At 46.8% G+C, this 23,533-nt stretch overlaps 1 protein-coding gene across 6 annotated transcripts in view; it reads left to right on the plus strand.

Moving 5' to 3' along the window:
- LOC102310439 (zinc fingers and homeoboxes protein 2) overlaps positions 1-9,810 on the plus strand; it is a 122,924-nt gene extending 113,114 nt beyond the window's left edge. For all 6 annotated transcript variants that reach the window (XM_042214570.1, XM_042214572.1, XM_042214569.1 and 3 more), the window contains one exon: positions 7,759-9,810. The gene's annotated coding sequence lies outside the window, so the exon portion shown is untranslated. The remainder of the gene's footprint in view (positions 1-7,758) is intronic.
- The last annotated feature ends 13,723 nt before the right edge of the window (positions 9,811-23,533 follow it).

The raw sequence follows: 23,533 nt of genomic DNA on the forward strand, positions 1-23,533 counted from the left end.
TCACCTGCATCTGCTCACTTCCTGTTTTATTTTGAAACATCATTGAGTCTTATCTGTTCCACCTCTCACTCTTACATCTCAGTCTTTGTTCCTGTTAAGGGGAGTTCTTCCTCCCCACCATCACCAAATGCTACTCAAAGGGCACCATCACATTTTTTTCACATTGGAAAAATAAATAAATAAATATTATAACGCCTTTATTTTACCATTTAAATCCCCTTGAGGTGTTTATTGTTGTGAACTGGCACATTTGAATAAACTGTCCTCGCCTCTCGGTGTCCTGCTGGGATTGGCTCCAGCCTCGCGGTGACCGGAGCTGGCCGCGCGGCGAGGAAAATGGATGGATGGATTGAAGTGAATTGAATGTGTGGCTGCAGGTTTTACCACCTACAGACTGAACTGATTTAACTCAGCGAGGCCCTCATTGGTCCCCCGTGTCCCCCCTCCCCTCCTCTCCCAGCCTGTCAGTGTTGAAGCCAACACCTCGATCCCAGGCTACAAACAAACCCACTCGAGCCAATCACCGTCTGTGTGTGTAGCTGTGTGAGTTTTGGCTACAACCGCTCAGCAACAAACACCAACTTCAGGAAAATTTAGGGAAAAAAACATTATTGGAGGCCCAAAAATAGCAACAGACCCCCCGGTGCGGTAAAGTTTGATAGATAAAAGGCTCCGCCTGGGGCAAAGTGTGATGACAGAGTGAGCCGGTTGTTCCCTCCTCTGTCTGTTCTGACAGAAGATTGAAAGTCTTAATGTTTCTACACGGCTTTCTGCTTATCAAAATAGAATCGGTTCAAATGATTTCCTCAAGACAAACGGCTGTAAACGAGGCAGACACTCCACTTCTTACGGTGTCACTTTTGAAAGACTGTCGCCACTTTCGGGTGCCTTCAAAATCAGCTCCTGACAGCTGGAATCAATAATCAATATGCAGCATTTTAAAAAACCAACAATAAGTGTGGGAGTGGGAAATAAAACGCTGTCAGTGAAATTTGAAAAAGGTTTCTGCTCCTTTTACCTGCCTCGCTTCAGTCCAAAAAAAGGCGTTATTTATCCCACAGGGGAAAAAAGCTGAGGTAAAGTGACTCGTGCACATAATAATACGACATCTGAAAAAGTAGTTCCTTCCCACATAAGAATAACAGAGGAACACTGTTCACGTGAGGCGCCGGGGATAAATTACACCACAGCTTTGAAGACCAACTGCGCTACAGAAGCCACAAAGATCCAGAGCAGCATAAAAACTTATTCTTCCTTTCAGAAACGCAGCGTACTCTCTGCTTTATGCTGTATTTGAATCAGACGCCCAGAAACTGAAACTCTGGTCTCAGATAAATGAGAAACGGGTCGCAGCGCTCTGCTCAGCACTAATAAAGACGGATTCCGGTGAAAACACAACAAAATAAACCGTGACAGAGGAAAACCTGCTGACCTCTACTGCGTCAGACAGGAAGTTCTGACAAACGCTTAAACGTCACGCTTCCTGCTCGACTTTGTGGTCGGTGCCCGACGATGTGGCGCTGAGGCACGGGCACTGCCTGGTGTTTGGGTAACAAATATGAGGCGGCGTGTTCGCTTATTAATTATTAAACATTTCTAAAGAAGATGATGCTTCACGCACCGTAGACAGTGGAGTGAGTTTGGTCTCTGGTGTTTGGCTTGGAAACAGTCACAGTTGAAGTTATAGCGCTACCTTCAACCTTTAGGCTTCTGTCACTATCACTGCATCTCAAGACGCGTCAGTTTCTCTGCACATGGTTACTACAGAGTTTGCAGGCTAACGGCATGCTAACATGCTCAGAGGTTAAAATGCATGGGTTTAGCGTGCTAATTAGCACAAAACCCTGCAGCAGAGCGTGGAGTGCTTTGGGTCTTACCATCTCGATGTTCTGGAATCCACCACGACAAATGAAGGGGCCCAATGGACTTATCAATCACACACTAACACCTACCTCTCCTTAGTCTTCTTCTGACTGCAAACAGACTTGAAACTAGAAACTGAGACTGCAAACTCATCGGAAAGTGTTTGCTGAGGTCACAGATCTGAGCCAGTTAAGTCGTGCTATACAAGTAAAGCAGGTTCAAAGCCTATTGGCTTCATGATTCAGACCCAGTGACCAAAATTCAGATGGAAGAAGTATTAAGGCTTTTCACACACTTCAGCATTCTGTTAAAAGCTTCTGTTCCAAAGTATAAACTTCATAACATTCATGTTACTCAAAGTCTGGATGTAATGAAGAAGCAAAGAAGAAGAAGACCAAAAGAAGTTGATGATGTAGAGACTAAAGCAGTCAAAGATGAAAAACCACATAAAAAACAAATAACTCAGAAAAACATTAACTACAGTAATATTTTCATCTTTCCACCAACATCATACGGTTACAGCGGGTCTTCTGTACAGACATGACGTTTACATCAGCTCAGGGTTCAGACTTCGCCAGGAGTCGAGGTGCACTCTGGTTGGTTACCTGAAAACTCGACACAGATTCTGCTCGCATGTGTTTGCTGGAGGTGTTTGCTCCATCAGTCTGCTGCAGCTGCTCTCTCCACCCCTCTGCTCCAACCCTCACATCAGAACAGGTCGCCGTTTACAGAAATGAGATGTCCAACATGATGAAACCCAAATCAAACTGTCCTTTTCCCTCAGTTCATTCACCAGCAGCCGCTGCAGAACAGTGAAACAGGAAGAGTGTGGCTTCATCAGCGGCGCTGGGGGGTGGGGGTGGGGGGGTTGGTGATTTGGACCCTGCGCGGGATGATAAATTAACACGAGCAGCTATCTAAACCCTGGCACTTTGTGGCGGCGGCCGCAGACTCGCCCGCTCTGCCAGACGCTCGGCTCTGGCGCCAGTTATTGCTGGAGGCCGAGTTCTGCTCTCCAAATCAGTTTGGCGCTCCGACGAGTGAGCGTGGCAGGTGAACGCTGGAATCCACCAAACGCAGCTGATGGAAAACCTGCTCCAGATAGAAGTCACACTGGAACTCTGGGAAATATGCGGCGCCGACTAAAACATGGCAACAGGAAACTGAATTTTCTCATTAAACCTCCAACAGGAGTCGATCGGCGTGCACCGACTGTAACAGCTTCATCGCCGAGGCCACGTTAAAGAGAGGGCTGCGCAACACCCCCCCTCCCCCGTTCTCAGGGCCGTAGTTAACCATAACACTGCTCCCCTCACCCCCACCCCCATCCATCACATCCATCTGTCTTCGTACCCGCTGGTGTCTAAGCACAGACACACCTCCCTCCTCAAAGCCAGCTGCGAGACATCATCTCCCCAGCGTGTCCGGAGTCTCCTCCAGGTTGGACACGCTTGAACCCCCTCCCTGGGAGACATCCATGAGGCATCCTCGCCTCCACTGGCTCGCCTCCACGTGGAGGAGTGGCGGCTCCGCTCTGAGCCCAGCCTCCCTTCAGGTGAAGCTCGTTTTGGCCGCTTCCCTCCTCGGTCTCACTCCTGTGCTCAGGACCCAGAGCTCGTGGCCATGTGCGAGGGCAGCTCAACCAGCAAAGACAGCTTCACCTTCACCACAGCCTCCATCAGTCTGCCAGTCGCCTGCTCCACTCCCCTCCACCCAGAGTGGGCACTCCACCCTTTTCCATCAGAGAGCGTGGGCCAAACCTAAACAACGACAAACGATGACGTCATCTGTTCATATGTAGAAGCTCTATAGTCAGACACTCGGGACTCTGGGTTCTCCACAAACTCCTGGAGGGAGTTTCTCCACCTTTTCACTGCTGGTTGGTTTTTCTCCACCAGCTTGTGTCTAATTTTTACCTCTTTGATGCCGAGCAGGCCGTAACGTGAGTAACATAAAAACAGCTCAGCGTGTGGACGGAAAACCAAAACTTCAGGCTGAAAGACACTGAACTGCTCTCCAGAGTTAATAGAAAACAAGAGTGGGCTGCTAAACCACTCCGAATGACAGCTTTCGGATTAAACACAGTCATTTAATCCTTTGTTCAGATGAAAATATTGATTTGGTGCTGCTCTGAATAAACTATTAGAAGCATGTTTATACTCTGACAACAGACCACAAATCACAGCCAGTGAAAAACGGTCGATATCACAGCAACAAGGAAAAAATTGCATTCTGTAATTAATCTAAAAGCAGAAATACAGACAGAAAAGCACAATTTAACACACACCAGTCAATAAAATCCAAATTTGAGACCTTGAGAGGAGAAACTGCAGCAGAAATAAACTCGACCGTTTTCCCCCGGTGCTGGTCTGAGAGCGATCGTTCGGCTTAATCAAAGCCGCCGCTCGTCAAAATAAAAAAGTCATTCAGGCGTTAAGCAAAACATACTAGAAATTAAACATATGTTCCTGTTCTCATTCTGCTGTAACCGTAAGGCCGGTCTGTTGGACAGGAGGCCAAGGTAAACGGGGGATGAAAGGGACAAATGCCTGCTGAGAAAATGAAGAATGGGAGGATGAAATGAAGCGAGGCGCGTTCACAGGTCTCAAACATGGAGACGAGCGAGGGCTCCAAACATCGGCTCGTTTAAAGCTGCTTTCGCTCTCGCGCTCCCTCCTTTTCCATTTTACACATGAGGTTAGGGGTCAAAGGTCACATCAGCAGGATGATACTAATAAAGAGAGCTAAAGAGTGATGGCATCAACCAGATTATATTAGGGAGTCGTAACGACCGACGGAGCAAAAACAAATTTCTGCAGCAGCGCTAATTGATGTCCCCGGCTCGTGTGTGTGTGTGTGTGTGTGTGCACGTGTGTGTGTGCGTGCACGTGTGTGTGTGTGCGTGCGCGCCCACCATCCATTGTCCTGTCTCACTAATCACAGCAGCTCCGGGCTTCATTTAATCAGTGGAGCGCGGCGTCCTGTAATAACTTATCAACAGTCGTACCTTATAGATGAAGCCTTAATTGCTGACATGCTGCAGAGCTGCTCCCTCGCTGTCATCATCATGATGCGAAACACCGAGCGGCGAGACGATCACAGTCACTCCCGGGTCGCCTTAATCTTAAAGAACATTCATTTATTTCCATTTTGTCATTTTTAATAAAAAAAGGTTTTTTTCTTTTCCAGTTAAAATTTCTTGATTTGAAGTTTCCTAATTACACAGCGCTCCTGATGCTGCACCACATCTGTGTTATTTTCTATTGTGGTCCCATCTGATTGGTCCATTTGAATAGGATAATCAGTTTTACCCGTCACCTGTAACGGGCTGATGGGGCTCTGTCGTCACCCTGCCGGGCGGCGTCGAAGCCTAAGTTTGAGAGCGAGGCGACGCAGGGTGTTAAAGGCGATTCCACAGGTGTGTCTGCTGTGAGGCTGACGGGAGCTCGGGTCAGACGTGGCGTTTGCAGGCTGTGATTGGCCTGAAGGATGAGGCTGACTCAGGACCATGGCTAAGAGTGAGTGCGAGTGTGGGTGGGGTCTGTGCTCGCTTCCAGTCTGAGGGGAAGAAGCTGTTTGTGAGTCTGTGGGAGTGAGACCTGATTGACCCGAGGCGGAGTCCAGAGGGCAGCAGGTCAAACAGGTGGTGGGTGGGATCTCCAGCAGTTCTTGGTTAACGCGGCCGCGGTTTGTCAGCCTGACGGCAGAGCGTCAGGTGAGGAGCCGGACCAGGAGCGTGTTTGTCGGGGATTCTGACCTTCACTGTGATTTCTGCCACCATTGTGGGTTTAACAGTACGAGCCTCAAACACCAGCTCAGGGTTCAGACTTCGCTATGACATCCACAGAGTTTTGTGAGAAGGCAATCTCCTCCTTGGTATTACCTGGCTTAATAACATACCAGGTGTCTAACAAAACACGGCCATCTTCCATCTGGAGAAGACGCTCGCTAGAGACGGTGTGAGCTGCGGTGTTTGCAGGGACGCGCTGAACAAAAGCAGTTTCTGGACTGGCAGCAACACGCGAACACTCGGATAAGTTTCCCCAGTTTCACTGAACGTTGGGGATCTGTGAGCGCTCAGAGGAACATCAGGCTGTCGTTTTCCTGCTGAAGGTTCTGAGCGGTCTTTAAAAGAGGCAGCTTCCTACAGCTAAACCACTGACACTCACCAATTATTTCTCAAGCTAGTTATTAAAACAGACACGCGTCTTTATTCAACAGTCATGGGTGTAAAATTCACTGTAGTCATTTCTTCTGTCCCTGGACTCAAAGCTCCTCGGCTTCAGCCAGCAACAGGAGACGAGTTCGAGTCACAGTTCAACCTGGTTCAACCTGCACTCAGTTCTGTTCTCTGTGCAGAACATGTGGAGCGTCTGTCTCTGCAGATGTTTGTGTCGCGTTTGTGTCTTTGTAGCTGTTTCTTGTGTCTCTGTAGCAGCTGTGCAGTACTCGTCTTAGCGCCTGACTCTTTTTTGTGTCTTTGCAGTTGTTTGTTTTCTCTTTGTCGCTGCATCTGTGAGCCTGCTCTAACCTGTGTTTATTGGTTGTTTTTCATCTTTTTGTAGTCAGTTTGTGTCTTTTTAAGGAACTTTTAGGTGAAGCTCAGAGGGCCCTGACTCTGGGCCTGACTCAGTAACACGCTGTTTGCGTATGTGAGGGTAATACAGTTTTGTTGTGGCTTGTCAGCTGGTGTTGTGATTAAACAGCTGATTGAGCAGCTGTTCGCAGCTGAAGAAGACATTCAGCAGTTTGTCCTCTTTGACTCGAGACCTGATGGATTAATCTGTGTCGAGCTCAGAGGAGCTTAAACGGAAGCCGCAGTGATGTTCGCGTTCTTTCAGTCTTTATTTAAAGTCTCCACAAACACAGCGAGCACACTGATCAGACACTGTGGGAACTCTGGCTGCGTACGGTCCTGTGATGCAGCAGCTCGTAGCTCGACCTGAAGCGGTGGCTCAGTCTCTCACAGCACGGCGGGGACTCTTCTTCGCAGCGTTGCTTCAGGTTATTGAGGTTTCGTGTTTGCACAGCTCCGTGAAGGTCCAGCCTCTCGGTCAGGCTGCACTTTGCAGCACCTTTTGTGTGATCCAGGTCAGCCCAGGCTTTATCTGTGGGTTTGACTCTAGAGGACTTTGGAGAGCACCTCACGGTCCACTCGGTGACTGTGAGGTGCTCAAATCATCAGCCGCCCACCACCGTGCTGACTGCTGGTGAAGAGGCTTTCTCCTGGCAACGAGCCACAGCTACTCAGTCCTTTCATATCTGTAAGGTCATGAACTTTAACCTTTAAGCTGCTAACCGAGGCCCGTAGAGTGACCGCAGGGTGAATTTGCTGGGACGTCCACCCAGGTGAAGACTGCGACACCTGAATGACCTGCAGACTGAAACCGTTTGCACAGAGCAGCTCAGACCTGCTGATGATCAGTTACTCGATACTGTTTGACGAGCAGCAGCTGGCTCCGCCTGACGGCGGGAGTTTACCCACAGGTCACCTGCTGCTGACGAGCCGCTCTCTGTCCCACGATACAAAACTGTGTTTGTAATCACAGCGACCGCCGGCCTCGTTTAATCTTCGGCACAGTTTTCCTCTTACACAGATTAAGCGAGCGCGCCGCGGCCGCTCAGGTCTGCCGCTGTTCTCTCACAGCGTGTCCCAGTTCCCGGCGGCACCGGGCGGCCTGGAACGCCGACTCGGGATCAACGACTGCTTTTTAATCCCCCGCGCTCGCTCGCTGCTCTCTGCCTCTTTTTGTTTGGCTTTGTTTTCATTTTTTGCCGAGAATCATCCGAGTTCTTGTGACACTGACATTTGTGCCGCCGAACATTTGACAGATTTTAATGTGTTTTTTACCCTCCTCCCCCCTCCTCCCCCCTCCTCTCCTCTGTCCATTTCAGGTGTGAATAAGATTCGCCTCCGCCGCCGCCGCTGCTGCTGGAAACAGAAGAGGAGAAAACATGAAGAATGGAGCAACAAAAGAAGAGTTTCTCGATTATCTATTTTTTTTTCCCTGTTCTTGTGTTTTCAGATTTTTTTGGTTTTTGTTTTTAATCTCTTGATTGTCGCATCCCGGCTCACGCACAACATCCTCCTCCGTCACGCCGTCAGCGACCTGGGGCGACCGCGGTGTAGATGTGACGCTCGCACACAAAAGCACGAGTTTGAACACGACAGAGCCGCTGCTGCGCTTTGCTGTGGGCTGCACCCAAATTGAAATCTGAAGAGCGCGAGGAGAAATTCAGGGTCACGATCTGTGAAGATAATTGAAACCCCCCCACCCCACACCCACCTTTACAGTGGATTTCAAACTGCTGCTTTCAGTTTTACAGTAGTATTATAACACAACACCGTCGCACAGGCGTCCTGCAGAGTGCCGTAAACAGAGTCGGACCCTTTAAATGTGTTTTGTCTTCAGGGGGACAAAATTCAAACATTCCTTCAAAGAAGTGAAGTGGATCACTTCCACTCCCCCCGAGAATAAATCCACAAACGAGCCGGAAAACAAAGCAAGTTTAAGTGAACCGCAACAACAAACATGCCTGAAAAAAACAACTCGTGTCCCTTCAAACCAAACCTCAGTAGGATTCGTTTATTAATTCCTCAGCGCACGCTTTGGGTGAATTAAACGAACAATTAGTATTTCACTCGTGCAGCATATCAGGATTTATTCCAGTCGTTCTTCGTCCTTGTCACAGCCGTCCGCCTGCATCATTATGCAAGTCTTTATTTTTCCACCTAAGTCGGAGGAAGTCACCAGAATGTTTTATTCAGAGTGTTTTCTCTTCTTTTAAATGATTGTTAAACGTATTTATTGAATTGCCGAGCTGCAGCTGGAGCCTTTAACTGCCAGTTTTCAGCCTTTACGTTGGCTCAGCGCTGCATTGTGAGACGAGCGAGTCCTTCAGCGCCACAGAAACTTTCTATATTTACTTCCTTTTGTTGTTTTTCCACTGGAGTGTGGAGTTGTCAGCAGCACCGTATTAAAAGCTGCTTTGGTCGGCGTGATGGCGCACGAGGCTTTGTTCACGCGCAAGCGGACGAGTTTATTCATGTTTTCCATTTTCCTCAGATTGGTTGGTGCGTGAGAAACGATTCTCCGGCTAAAGGAGCGCTGCGCGACTCAGTCTGAGTGCCGAGGAAATTTGATGTTAGAAATTAAGAGAAAACATTTCTGTTACTCGAGCTCCAACATACATGTTAAATTTATAACTGTTAGACTTCAGTGGATCCTTCTCATTTCACGTTTTCATTAACAACACCTCTGAAATATGTTCCTGAGTTTAACCTTGAGGAACTGTTTTGTCCAATCAAATGGCCTGTTACTTCACTTCCTCACGGCTTTAGGTGAATCACCTCTGTTACAAACTATAAAGACTTTAGTTTTCATTGTTGGACTCTACAGCTCCTCCCCTTTAAGGGAAAGTTCTCCTGATTGGCTGCTCCTTATAGCGGGAAATTAGTAAGGTGGGCAGGATTGTCTCCTTTCTATGACATCACACAGAGCCAAGGGTAGAAAAAGCTGTTCAGTGTTATTCATATAGCACCAACCGTCCCCTTGCAAAGTAAAGACCTACAATACTACAGAGAACCCCAACAATCAGACGACCCCTGTGAGCAGCACTCTGGCAACAGCGGGAAGGAAAAACTTCCTTTTAACAGGAAGAAACCTCCAGCAGAACCAGGCTCAGGGAGGGGGCGGGGCCATCTGTAGCGTCACAAACGCCGTATTTTACGGAGTTAAAGGCGGGACTGACGGACGTGGCCGAGGCGGTGTTGTGTGTGACCCGTGTTGCCGTGGAGACGAACCGGAGCACTGAATGTGTGCCTGCAGCAGCAGTACAGACCGACAGGGTGGATTTAAAACAAACAAACAAACAAGAAAAAAAACGAACAAAAACGCCGAGTGCCAAAGCTGGGATCTGCTGCATTCTCACTACACTTTCAAAACATAAGGGTTCTTCTTCGTGTCGTTGTAAATAGGATATATATGTTTGTTTGTTTGTTTGTTTTTCCTGTATTGCTACAGATTTGTAAAATTTTGCGGGAAAAATTTTGTTACATTTTGTAAAATGGGAGCAACTCGTCCCCCCAAAATCCTCCTGGTTTTCTTTTTCCTTTAAAAAAAACCCTCTCGGCTTTTTTTTTGGTTTATTTTTGTTGGACTTTTAAAAAACATCTAGTGCCAGCAGTGTGTGCGTGAACACTTTTCCTTTTTTTGTTCTTGGTGGGGTTTTTTGCTCTTTCCCATCTCTCTCTCCTCGTTTTGTACTGAACCGGAGTGGAACCACTACAAAAAAAGGAAAAACAAGGAAAAGAAGAAAAAAAAAGACGGACCAGTTGGCAATACTTCAGTCACTTGTTCATCTCACCGGCACTGGACTTCCGCCCGCCACTTCCCCGCTGAGAGGAGAGGAGAGGTGGGAGGGAGAGGAGGGAGGAAGAGGGGGGACTTCGCTTCACATCAAATCAGATTTAAAAAACAAAACAGAGAAAAAAAAAGCACCTTTGGACCTTTTTCCTTTTTTTTACTGTGCTGAAGTGAAGTCAAGTGCTATTATTATTATATTATATTATTATTATTATTATTGTAGCCACTGTCTGGAACCCTTTTTTGAAGAAAAGCAAAGGAAAAAAACAAAAAGAAACTTAAGCCAATCTGCACTTCTCGTTCCGACGAACATGCTTGTATGACCAAGTGACTGTCGTGGATCTTTGTTTTCAAACCCGATAAGGAACAAACTGAGTATAAAAACAAAAAAACCAGTCGAGAGACTTGAAACGGTGGCAAACGCAGAAGGATTCAACGGTAACGATCACGCAACTTACAAACTCGACAGTAAAAACCTGCAATCAAGACTCACGCTGCCTGAATCATACTTTGATCTTTCTCTCTGTTTCTATCCCTCCTCCTTTTCATCGTCTCTCTCGTCTCTCCTCGCTTTCTTTCATTTTTCACCGTTTCCCTTCGTTTTTCTCTCCCTCTCTCTCTTTGTCGTCCTGCACACCATCATACACACCTGTAATAAACAAAAACAGACAAAAAAAAAGATAAATAGCCTTTTATTCGATACATTACTACATGTTGGCTTGGTAGGATTAGTTGAAACTAGTTCCATTCCTACAAAAAAGAATAATAGTAAAAAACAAAATATGAGCTTCTTTATGTATTGCTTCTGCCGCTGTAGTGTCCTGGTCAGATTTAAAGATGATAAGACTACATATATCTGAAATACTGTATTTACAAATGCATACCAGGGCTGGCCTCAACGACACGACGGCAGGGGGAGGTTTCCAACTCCGTCCGCGGGGCGGCCGGTCGAGCTGTCGGGGGTTTGGCGGTAGCTCCGACCGCTCGTCCGAGGTGGTTAAAATGCTTCTTTGTTTGCTCGAAGTCTTCGCAGTTCTTTAAACTTGTAGCGTTCAGCAGCACTGAAGCTCTCGCCGCACAGCTGCAGGGCCTAACAGGAGTGCTGGCAGCGCGGCGGAGAGCGCCTCCTGGTGGACACTCAGCCTTAGCACGCTTCCAAGAGAGTTTTATTTTTGCAAGTGTATAGTTTTAATTGAATATTTTTCTGATGAATGATTGAATGTAATTGCTTTGGGGAGGAAAGTGGGTTTACTGTCTGAATGTTGAAAGAGGAGGGAACCGAGCACACTGGCACCAAAGCAAAGGCGGTCCTGCAGAAGTTAAACATGATCGTGTGGGAGCTAAATTTGCTCGAACGCTTCCGCTAGCCCAGACCGGTGCCTCGAGCAAACCTTTGGCCTCAGTGACGTTTGACACGCCACAAGTTCTACTGTAGTCTACTTTCAACTCTATTAAGCTTTTTTATTTTGTTGATTAAAATATTTTTGGCCAACTTTTCCACATAAATTTGCACTTTTTACCTTCAAAGGGACGAAGAGCGATCTTGTCCCGTTTTTATGTGAATGTGTAAGATGCTAAAACCAAGGATCAAAATAGCCGTTAGCTAAATCACGAACTTGTGCTAATTACAATTGTTAATTTAAAAATCTAAATGTAGTTCACTACGAGTACCAAAGTACCAGGATGGAGTCGCTTGTAATGGAAATCAGGACCACCAGTTGATTTTTAGCCAATAAGAGAAGGCTACATCAGCGCTACTGGTGATGTCATTCTGGCTTGCTAATAGCAGCAACTTTAATTTTGCTGCAGCTAGCACAACAATCATGGTTCACTTTTGCAGTTTGATTCATAAAAAATCCTGATAAAAAATTAAAGCACCTCTAAAATAAGCCTTAAAAAGCCTTTGAAGCTAACTGACGGCTTGTAGGTTAGCGGTCTTAAAGAGGTTTGTCTCAAATTTATGCTAGTTTATTTTTAGCGCACACTGACGAGTGGCGGTGTGCAGCACCCAGGTGGCTTGTAAATGTACGTAATCGACAATCGCGATTAAATGTGGCAATCGTCGTTTCCTGTGAGCGTAAACTTGGGGAAAACTGCCCCGGTCACAACGAGGGGACGAACAAAGCGGCGCGCAGTGCGACCGGTGTGCTCCGTCCTTCCTTCGTTTAAACTTGCTCCGTTGTATCGTGGCGAGCGCCTGGTTTCCTCAAAAAAGCTTTTTATGCAGCGACAGTCAAGTTTTGAAGAGCAGCGAGGTTCAGATGTTTGCGGGGTGGGGGGGCGACGTCGAGGCTGAACTCCTTTACCTTCCCTGAAGTTCGCTCTGATGATGGCTCTGTTGTTTTCTGTTTACCGGTTTCAAGCACAAAAGTTAAAGAGCAATGCAGTCTTCTGGTTTTCTTTGATATTGCATCAGAGTTTCAGAACTAGATTTTCTGAACTAGACTCTGGACTTTGAGCACGTCATTCCTGCTATCAGAGCAAATCTGCGCTCTGATCCAGACTCCGTTGTCGAGCAAACTTCAAGGGTGTTTATCCGTCCTCAGTCTCCAGCTGTCCTCAGTTTTGAAATTCAAGTCGCTGTCACATGTGAACCAAGAATGAAAAAGTAGAAAATAGGCTGTAGAGAGCTGATATCTTCTTCATTTGACTGCTTTTTCAGCTCACTTCAGAAGCTCAGCGAAGGAATTTTAAGACGTGAGACAATCAAGACGTGACTTCTGCAAAAGTACTTTAGTTTCAGAGAAACCTTCCGCTGTTCGACAAGTTGAATCAGATCCAGTTTCTGGAAGTTTTGCGTATGCAAATCATCAAACTCACTGCATTCTTTCAAGCTGTGTTTTTAAATCTTGGTTCACATGTGAAAAGAAGTCAAATGAAGGGATAAGTGCTCCAACGCTCCTGCAAAAAAATGCACAAAAAAATTTTAATCAACCGAGAAAAAAAGACTTTACAAAGCCAAGCATCACTTTTGGGAAAACCAGGTGCTCTGATTGTGTTTTTAAGGGGAGTTGAGGCCAGCCCTGCTTCATAACTGAGGTTCTGCTTCTTCTACTACTGCTACTATCTAACAACAACCCTGGGCACAAAAACAGGCCTGAACACTTTCAAATCCTCCAGCACTCGAGGCGCGTTCGATTTTTAACTTCACATACCAGCATCTTTGAACCCAAACTGATTTGGAGCACCAGCTTGTTTTTGTTTCGTCCTCGACGCCACAAAGACGCTTCCCTTCCCGGCCCAAACGCGAACTCGTCCTGACTCAGCTGGGTTCGTGGGCTGGCGGCGTCTCTGGGGTCCGTCGGGTTAAAAGAAAATAAGAGCCATGAATATTTGTTTTTGCGTTGTTTGAAAAGCATTCGAGCTCTGTTTCTGTCGCCCAGGCCAGCAAAACAACCTGTTGATGTCTGCTGTATTTCAATAAAACACAGCCTTTTTCAAAGGGTACACCCTGTTCTCACTGTGTCTGTGTGATGTGGTCTGAATGCAGCGAACAGCGGCGCACGTGCATCATATGGACGCTGCATTCTGCTCTGACTCACCTGATTGTGAAATCCTGACAGCTTTAAAACAAAACAGAGGGAGAAATGGTCTGCAGCCACTTCAGAGAAGGGCCGATGGCGTGGAAAAGCTCCAGCCTTTCACATAATCTCTGGTGTTTGCACGCACACACACACACACACACACACACACACACACACAAAGTCCTTTTATTTCAGCTTCACAGGCAACATCAGCGCCCTGCCAAGTGTCCAAAAAACACTATTTATTAGTCCAGATCATTAGGGCCGCTTGATTATGGCCTAAAATCAAGATTATTTTTGTACAACAAATTAATATAATTAATATAATTACGCCTGAGCCACATGGCACGCCCCTGGTAACCTCTGGTTGCTAGGTAAAAATGTGCATTACTGGACCGGTTGGTGAGTGGTTGCTGGAGGTTGCACCATGAGGCATCATCGTCGTTGCTAACGGGTTGGCTGTGGACGACTGCAAACGCTCACGAGCAGCAGTGACGAGACTAGAGAACATTTGCATGCAAACTTGAACCTGCACCTTTTAAAATGAGTTCACCACAGCGTGAGGCACGACTCTTACGTTGAACGCCAGTCTGCGTTTCCGGTTTGTGTCGCACTTTTGTTTGCAGCAACTATTCCCCAACTAGTTGCAGAATACACTCTTTTCCATATTTTACCCTCGTTACTGGTGGTTGCCAGATGGTTGCCTGCGACTGTGAAGCCTTACTTTTTAAAACGTATCTTTAATCGAGGAGTTTGTTGAACTTTGAATTGAACCGGTCTTCAGTGGTGAGCTAGCCGGTAGGGCCTAGCGCCGCGACTGAACAGAAGCTGCAGTTCCTCTAGTGGCCACTTGAGGCTGGCACTAAAAGTCAGTGCTCACAGTTTCAAACTGTCCTAAAAGGAAGCGCTCAGGCTTGCTGGTAAGCAGCTGTCTTATTCTGCCTTTGCTAGGCCTCAGTAACAGTGCTGAGCATGGACGCATACACACAACGGATTTAACTCCATCTAGTTTAGTATTTGCAGAAATGACTTTTTTATAAGGTGTTGTTTATGTTTTGGGTTCTTAAATCAAAATAAGCTACTTTGATATGCATAATGAAACTGTGTGACAGTCTCTCGTCTTTCAGCAGGTTTTAGGAGACGCTGGCTCTAAGTTCCCCGTATACCTTTGTCTCAGTCGGCCTACGCATGCTGACAGAACGGTTTTTCTCTGATTTATTTTCAGTTTTTTGGTAATAAAAGTAACAAAAATACATATTTACCTCTATAATTGTATAAACAAAAACACAGTGTAATGTAAAAGCTGGGCTGGTGTGTTTAAATAATGCTTGGGGCTTACAGAGGGGCCCAAAGTGTCCATCAAACCACCAGCAGTCTGAACCAAAAAGACTTTTATATACTGCATGAGTAATTTTAAGTCTTCTACAAGAAACAAACAAAAAAACAAACGATATTAAATTAAATTTACTTCCAGTATGATGATTTTGTTTCCAGTAAAAACCAGACTTACCTTTTATTCTGGTGTTTACCTGTGTGTGTAGGTAAACATAATCACATTATAAGTTCAAATAAAAAACTCCCGTTCAATTACAGAGGAATTACGTCCTGACCTGCAGTCGAATCACGAAGCGTTACCGAATCCTGATCTGGTGAAGTCACGTGACCGCTCTGCGCGGATGCAGGAAAACGGTTTGAGCAGAGAAATGTCGGCGGCCTTGAAACGGTCGAGGCCTGATTCAGGGCGGCGTCTCCCGCCTGCCTAGCATTTCCACCGCGCTCATTGTGGATGTTCTCCACGTCGCAGAGCCCATCCCAGGCAAGCTGTAATATCTGGTCGGTATTCTCAAAGGATATCACGGCGCTGGTGTTAATTTAAGATAAGCTCTGCCTTTGGAATCACAATGAGAATGAAGGGGGCTGTAAAAATAAAAATTAAACCTGAATAAGAATAAAGGTGAGGAATCACATTTCGGCCTGATAGCGGCGCGCAGCGGATTGAAAGCTGCCGTGGCCTCGGAGCGCTCGCCGTGTCGAAGTGTGCAGCTCCTCTAATGAAGTGTGCAGTTTGTGTGCCTAAATATTCATACCGTGCCGTGAGTGTTTGGCTTTCCAGCTCGTTTTTTCAGCAGATAAATCGAAGAGACGAACATTTCTACAGAAAAGACTTTTTTGTGTCTGATGCTGCGTTTAGGCCCCGTGGGAAACCGGTTAAATATGAAGTCTCTACTTGAAACACTGGTGTTACCGGCTTCCCAGCAGTAAATACGGCTTGAAGATCAAACCTTGAAAAAAATATTGTATCGCTTCATGCAAAAGAAAGATTGTTATCATATATACTGTTTATTGTATGTTAACATTAAAGTGTCACAGGTGAGTGGTGTGTCAGATTAGAGGCGGTAATGAGCACAGCACTTGGTGTCGTAAACCATCTCTGAGCCCATGAAAGGCTCATTCGCTGAAATGACTGAAGCGTGCTGCTGCTGCGGTTTAGCAGACGCTTCCTCGGTATTAACTTTTTGCACTTGTGCAGATGAGCTAAAGCATGTCCTCATTATAAACATAAAACAAACGCGCGCTGTTGCGTCTCTTTGGAATATATTTTCTCTGTTATGTAAATTTTTGTTGCTGGGGAAAATGCTACACAGTACAGCACAAACTGGAGAATTCATCTCACATGACTCACGAACCGCCTGGAGCTGTTTGATCACTGCAAAACGTCTTCCTGTCAGCTTTATTTGCATACCACCACTTCACACAACGGTCACCTCAAGGTGGTTGAATGAAGATCCGATTGGGCAGAAATCCCAACAGTCAGGTGATTCCTGACTGGTAACAGTGGGGAGGAAGAACTCCTTTTTAACTGGAGGAAACCTTCAGCAGAACTAGGCTCTGCGACCGGATCGAGGGTGAATGAGAAGAGTGAAGGCTATAAGGAGACGCTGTATAAACAGTCAGTGCATCATGGGAAAGCCCCAGAACCCTGGTCCTGTAAGAGGGAGGGTTCAGGGTCACCTGGTCCAGCCCTAACTATATGCTTTAGCAAAAAGTTTGAAGCCTAATCTTGAAAGTAGAGATAGTGTCTGTCTCCTGAATCCAAACTGGAAGCTGGTTCCACAGAAGAGGGGCCTGAAAACTGAAGGCTCTGCCTCCCATTCTACTTTTAAATACTCCAGGAACAACAAGTAGGCCTGCAGAGCGAGAGCGAAGTGCTCTAATAGGGTGATATGGTACTACAAGGTCATTAAGATAAGATGGGGCCTGATTATTTAAGACCTTGTATGTGAGGAGCAGGATTTTGAATTCTGGATTTAACAGGAAGCCAAAACAGGAGAAATCTGCTCTCTCTTTCTAGATGAACAAAAGCAGTTGTACGTGTTTAACGTGTGATTTTAGGAAATATCCGGGTCATAAATGACCTCACAGAGTCCTCACACTCTGATAGCCGCCCGTTCCAAGTATCTGGCTATCTGGAGGGTTTTAAGCAAAAACTTTACTTTAGTCTGAGTGAACATGAATGCATTTAAACAGGAGTCAGAGGTGCGCTCTTTAACATCCACAGAGTCACTGGCGACTCATTAAGGGTGGCTTTTGTTTCAGCCACAGGCTAAAGAGGAAAATATTCAGAAATGAGAGGTTTCTGTCAAAGCAGAGGTGCTACATCCAGAGGAACCGTCGAGGTGGTCAGGCTCCGGGCACGTCTCCTGGGAAGAAGTGCTCTGGACACGTCCTGCCAGGAGGCGGCCCCGGGCCAGGCCCAGGAAACGCCAGAGAAAGTCCTACGTGCGAATACGACAGAGTCCTCACAGAAGGGCTGGAGGAGGTGATGGAGGTCTGGGTATCTCTGCTTCAACTGCTGCAGCTACAACCTGACCTGGATGGGAAGAAGATGGATGAAGGCGTGGATGAAGGCGTGAATGACAGCCGAGCCGGACCCTGATGGGTCCAATGCGGTGTTGTGGATCTGTGTTCAGGTTTATCAGCATCTGCTAAAGAAATGAAATATTCAACAAGATATTTGTAAAAAGTGACTAAAGTAAAATATTAATGTCTCAAAATAGAGGTGTGAAGAATGTTGTGGGTTAGTTTTCATTCAGATTTTATTTTTTATTCTGTCTTTACAACTGCAGCTCACAGGTAAGGTGGGCTGCTCGAGCTGCCCCCCCGCCACGAAACCTGCCGAGGGAGCGTGGACTCCAGAGGCCTCGCTTCCTTCAGCTTCCCCAACGAGGCCGCTCAGCAGCCGGGTGTGATTGTACTCTGCAGCTCCCAGGTGTGATCGAGTGTAAGTGTGTGAATGTGAATCGAGGTGTTGTTGAGAAACAGAACACGGGCTCGGAAAAGCTTCCCGGCATGAATTTAAAAAAACCAAAGAGCGGGGGAAAGCTCCAGCGAGGTCTCCTGTGAGAAGTCTCTGTCTACATTCCCTAAACTCCAGGGATTTAAAGCGGCTTGTGTATCTTTGAAAATGTTCCAGCGCTGCCCCAGCTGTGCCGCGATGTACAGTGAGCATCACATGTCTGAGTCCTGAAGTCCTTCGAAATATAAAGCGAGTTGGCACCTCACCGGCCAGGAAAACCAAGGCTTGGGGTAACGCCGTTACGTAATGCGCCCGTCTTCGCTGGCCGCTCTGCGACGCGGACGCGCGCATGACGTCAGCAGCACATGACCCCAGATTCTCAGAAAGTCTTATGCAATTCGTCATTGTGTAATTTAGCCTTTTAACGCTACCGTTCAGCCTGTAATTGGGTGCTGCTTCTCGGTTGCATCACTGCTGCTCTGAGAGTCCTGCTCGTATTGTAAGGCCTTCGTTCCCAGCAGCCGCCGGCCTCCGCGAGATATTTTACAGCTGCAAAAATCCGTTTTTTATTTCAGTTGAACCTGAATCCAAAGAGCAAACATGAGTCCACGTATGAATCACGGCAGCTTGATTTGTTTTTGAAATTCCTCCACAGACACTGAAAGAGTCATTTGTACTCGAGAAGCCGAACGCGGCGCCGTGTGGATGTGAAGCGGGAATAAAAACGCAGTCAAAGATAGGTGTTGATCTCTCCACTCTTATCAGCAGGGACGGAGCCCCCTCCTCGGCTCCCAGTGGGTCCACACTCTGTGCAGAATAACAATCAGACGCTTTATTGATCCTTGTGGAGAAAATCTTTTTGGGCATCTTCCACACGGAGGTCAGAGGTCAGCCTCGGCAGCCACACAGCCGGTAAAGATTCGGCCTCGTTTTGCCGGCTGTATTTTACACGATTGCCGCATCTTAATTCACAGCAGGATCCTCGGGAAGTCGCTGCACACACAAGTGCAACCTTTACACGACCCAGACTCTTTCACACGCCGAAACCCACAGGTGTGTTTATCAGGTTCCTGTGTTCCAGGTAAATATACAGCCCTTAACAACCATCTAATACTGCGCAGGTCACCATGCCAACAGCTCCGACCTATCAGGCTCCACTAAACATCTGTGAGCGGCAGAGCCTCGATTCAGTAACGATGCTCAATCGAACTGAGATCTCAGGAACTTCGAGTCTGCAAGTCTCAAACTCTTCTGAAGTCTAACCTGAGAAGGTTACGGAGGATCAGAGTTAACCCTAAACCTAATTTAACCCCTAATCCCGGGGTGTGGATTTGTTTTAGCTACATGCTGGGAAGGCAAAAGGACACATTAAGATGTGACATTTCAAAGTCTCACACTCACGGGACATTTTATTGGGTAATAATAATAGATTTTATTTATAGGCACCTTTCAAGACACCCAAAGATGTCTAAACTAAATGTCAAAATCACAGTGTGCATAAAATGAGAAAACAGCACAGAATTAAAAAGTCAACAACACAAAATCAAATCAGCTGATCTTAAAAAGGATCACTTACTAGGATAAACCTCACCAGGACCGGGTCTGACCCGTTATTCCTTCATGGCGCAGATTCACAGACGTTGATGTGTCTGCTGCATCCATGTTGAACCCACATCCCAAAGGTGCTCTGAGGGGCTGAGATCTGTGACCATGGAGCCTGTCGTGAACTCAGCATCACGTTCAGTTTGAGATGATTTCACAGTCAGAGCAGCCGATATTCTTGCAGTCTTCTGTTGTCCAGCTTTGCCTCAGTTTCCTGTCTGAGCTGACAGGACGGGCACTTGGAGCGATCTTCTGCTGCTGAAGCACCTGGTTGCGCATTCAGGTTGTGTTGATCATGTCTACATCCACTGAGTTGCTGCTGTCATCAAATACTTGCTTGAGCAGTTGAGCCATTACTCCAACTGTTGCTGTGGTGGTTAGAAGGTAAGAATGACTCCTGCGTGAGGAGGTCTTGAGCTCCTTGTCCTGTTCCTCAGCCCTCTGAGGTCGAGCCCGTCGCTCAGTTAAAATTACTCTGAAACCAAACCTTACATGGTGATAATAAAAGATCAAAATCTTTGATGCGTGTTCCTCAGAATTACTGACAATATTTTTGTCCCCTGATTGCAGAGAGAAAAATATGGTGACGGTTTAGTGTTAGGAGGGTGAGTGTTTGGGACGGACCTCACAGGGTTCATGAACAGTGCCCTGTGGCCATCAGGGAGCACTGCTCACATGATTGGATGAATGTGGTCAGCGATGTTCAGGTAGGTGACACAGATGCCAGGACCCATCACCCTGCCTCTGCCAGCTCGCCATCACGCTGCCGCCACCTCACCAGGAAATCGATGCTGAAGCACTCGGCTGTCAGCATGATGTCGGCGTGATGACATGAATCAACCCACCAGGTCACCTTCACAGTTCAGTTCCAACACTTTGGTGTTTTCTTCCACGGGCCTGGACCACACGGGCCGACCCTCGTCCCTGACCCCGTCGGCAGGTAAGCAGCTGGTGATGCCTACAGCCGACCACCACGTGAAAAAGTCCCAGAGGCTGTGGCTCAGACGGCCGATCGGGGCATTGAGTAATTGGAGGGTTGGAGGTTTGATGCCTGGCTGCTCCAGCCTGCACAGTATTGTTGGGGAAGCTGCTGTTCGTGCACAGTATGATATGATTTATCTATTTGCCAATCGAGACACGAACTCTTAGACGTCCGACTCCAAACTTTATAGATGTTTTAGGTCTGGGGCGTTGTCTCTCCTGGAGCGTGTCTCGGTGCCTCTGAATGCGGACGTTCAGGATTTTTAAAAATGCAGTGAGAAGAGTGGTGCAGCGTTACTCGGTCTCTTTAAACCAGAATTTAACTCGGACTGCGTTCACCTGTCAAACAGATTTTAAACAGTACACTCGGCGCATGCAGATTAGGGTACAATAATAGCATCATCATCCTCATCATCTGGTTATCTGCACAGCTGGAAGCCGACCCTCCGAGCGTTAGTGGCATCGCGGGTCATCGTGCTCTCCGAGTTTCCATTTTTCAGCCCCATTCAGCTGTTTGAAGACACACTGGAGGCTTGAAAAGGTTTTTGTGCAGCACGTACCTCAGTATAAAGATTTCTTTTTCTTTATACAACGCTGGTCTCTCTCCCTTTGAGCTTCTTCCTGCTGTTCAACCACGGAGCATCACAGTTTGTACAAAATGATGAAACACACGTCACAAAAGAACAGAGTTACGATTTGATATGAAAAGAAACAAACAGAGGCAGAGAAAAGGCCGCAGAAATAGTCTGGGAGAAATTAAAGCTGAAAAATTCATGTCTGCTCCTCGTCGTCTTCGCCAGATGGAACTTCATTTTAAAGTTTAGGGTCAAGAGCGCCGCTCATACATTCGGCTCACATCGAATTCCTCACTTAAGATGCTGCTTTCTGAGTATATAAGTCATTTCTTATCTGGAGCAGCCAAGTTTCTCGACTGCCTCGCTCTTCTTGGACGGGCAATCGAGGGCGTGCGATATGAGAAATTTAATGAAAAGTCGAACGGGCGTGTGAATCACGCTTTAATGGGCGGCTGCTCGTCAACAGAGAGGCCGTTTCTCCTATCAGACGAGATATGAGGCCTCGCCAGAGAACCCGCGATGAGCCATCCTGCGGCACGTTATTATTTTTTAACCTTTGCGCGCAGCGGGTTTGTGAACCGCAGCCAACATTCACACCGCTCCATACTGGGAGCCTCCCATTACAACCACGGCTTCATACTGGGAGCCGGCCATTATAACCACAGCTTAACCAGGTCAGCACTAAACAGATCCACTGGAGCAGCGGTTAGAGGATAAATCTCAGAGTTTACCCCATCATAAATCTTGCATCAGGAGAGTTACCCGAGAGCTCGTACAGTCCGACTTTTCACATAAAACAAAGCAGGTTTAATTTTGTTGTTTTCTGATCGAGAAGATGCTGATCAGCGTCGCTCGGCAACAAGGTTACTGAGGCTGTGCTCCAGCTCAGAGACCGGAAACACAGATTCATCAGTCTGGAGAATAATCTTAGATTAATTCATTCATCATTTTTCCTTTTTGTTAAATTCAAGTACGTGAGGATATTTAAAGATGTCACCTTGAGAGAATCAGGACAGAATTTCTGGCACCTGACCGACAACTAATTTGGAAATTACAGACAGACAAAGAGGTCCTGATTCCTTTTTTTCTGGGACAATTTGTGTCCTCCTCAGTGGATCATTATGAACGTAATTATTCACCCATTTTTAAAACCGCTTCATCCTGTTCGGGGTTAGGGCTCGAATCACACCTGAACAGGTCACCAGGCCATCACAGGGCTAACAGGGCTAGCAGGAAACTGTATTCACACTCACATATACAGCCAATCAGAATCATCGGTTTACCAGATAAGTTAAACCAGGTAAAGCTGTACCAGCACAGGTAGATCCAAAGCAGCCGGTTGGTGGATGTGGATCACGTCTTACTGCCAAAGAGATCATGAAGCTGTCTGACGAGTAGACACGGAGGAGCTCAGTGATAAAGAACCGTCTGCACTGCACAGTCCAGCCGAAACATAGTCCGATAACTCAAACACCTCCAGACCCCGCCCTCGAGCTCACAGGAAAGAAAACGACATTTAAAACACGTGCACAGGTTAGGGTTCGGGTCATTTCCTGTTTCTATCACTGAGATGCCACAGGGGGCGGGACTTTGGTGCAAAGGCCCGGCTGTTAGCGGTGATGCACTGAGGATTTTCTTTGTTGTTTTCATTACAAATGCTGAGACGTGTGTTTGTGGAGGTGTTTTAAGGTGGTGCCAGTGATTAAAATTTAACATGTGAAACATTTCTCACGTTGATCCGATTCCGGTAAGTGGGGCTGGCAGATGCTTTCTCAGACGCCGGCTGCGCCTCTTGGTATTGGAGCGCTGATGCACCGTTCGCACGAATACTGACCACCTACAGAGACTCCATGATGGGTGGAGGTTCATCAATGTCTCTCTTGCACCTGTCAGGCCCATTTTTCTGTTAGTTGCTTCTTTTTGTAACATCAGTGGTTTACGATATGGAGGTAGCTTCCTACTCTGAAACAGCCCAGCGATCTGGCAACCGCTCACTTCCTCGCTCTGTGACCTCAGCACGAACTGTGCCGATCAGTTTATGGGGTCAGCCACCCACTTCAAGTCTTATTTAATAAACTACAAAAGTAAAACGGGTGATAAAGCAGGGAATGTGATTGAGAAGTCTCCGGGATGTAACACCAAGCTGGAGACGGGCAAAGATGGGACTGAAGTAACCAATGATTGGGTGCAGCTGCTGATTCCTGATGGAATAAAGTGGGGAAGTCCATGGATGGACCAGGCATCGTTAAACGTTATTGTTGGCGTTATTGTTTGCAGGGTTTGATGCCACTAACGAATCACAGCGTGAATGTAAATAGTTGATTT

Source organism: Haplochromis burtoni, unplaced genomic scaffold (assembly GCF_018398535.1).
Source record: "Haplochromis burtoni strain Fernald_Lab_line unplaced genomic scaffold, NCSU_Asbu1 Contig_588, whole genome shotgun sequence".
Classification (NCBI taxonomy): Eukaryota; Metazoa; Chordata; class Actinopteri; order Cichliformes; family Cichlidae; genus Haplochromis; species Haplochromis burtoni.